Source organism: Micropterus dolomieu, linkage group LG12 (assembly GCF_021292245.1).
Source record: "Micropterus dolomieu isolate WLL.071019.BEF.003 ecotype Adirondacks linkage group LG12, ASM2129224v1, whole genome shotgun sequence".
Lineage (NCBI taxonomy): Eukaryota > Metazoa > Chordata > Actinopteri > Centrarchiformes > Centrarchidae > Micropterus > Micropterus dolomieu.
The window spans coordinates 31,319,294-31,319,827 of record NC_060161.1 but is presented as its reverse complement, the minus strand read 5'-3'; the positions used below and the strand labels follow the sequence as shown (position 1 = coordinate 31,319,827).

Sequence of the window (534 nt, the reverse complement as noted above, 5' to 3'; positions counted from 1 at the left end):
TATATATGTAGCTAGCTAGCTTATTTCAATGTGGACATTACGCCAACAGGTTAACACCATTCACAGACTAAAGACTGCCCACCTTTATTGGTGGAAAGCGGGATTACAGTTTGACACCCTTTCCTTTGTCTTTCCTGGACAACATTGCGATCACTGTATTTCTGGCGCATCTACTGACTGCAACTAAACACAGTGTAAGTGATAACTGCGCTAAGGCAGGACCAAACCATTTCAGATACAGGGGGGTGGTCGGTCAATATGGATGTTTACTTTTTGTTCAATGAGGATATTTAACGTTTATTGCCAAAACAAGTAAAAACAAATAGATCATTCATTTTATTATTATATTAGAAATATATATACAGTGGGGGAAATAAGTATTTGACCCCTTGCTGATTTTGCAGGTTTGCCCACTTACAAAGAATGCAACAATCTCCAATTTTAATCATATGTACATTCTAACAGTGAAAGACAGAATCCCAAAGAAAATTCCAGAAAATCACATCATATGAATTTATAAAAATTGATAACCAT

At 36.0% G+C, this 534-nt stretch overlaps 1 protein-coding gene across 1 annotated transcript in view; it reads right to left on the bottom strand.

Annotated features, from left to right (window-relative positions):
• Positions 1 to 534, bottom strand: part of LOC123979906 (type-2 ice-structuring protein-like) — a 5,173-nt gene that overhangs the window by 4,064 nt on the left and 575 nt on the right. The window lies entirely within an intron of this gene.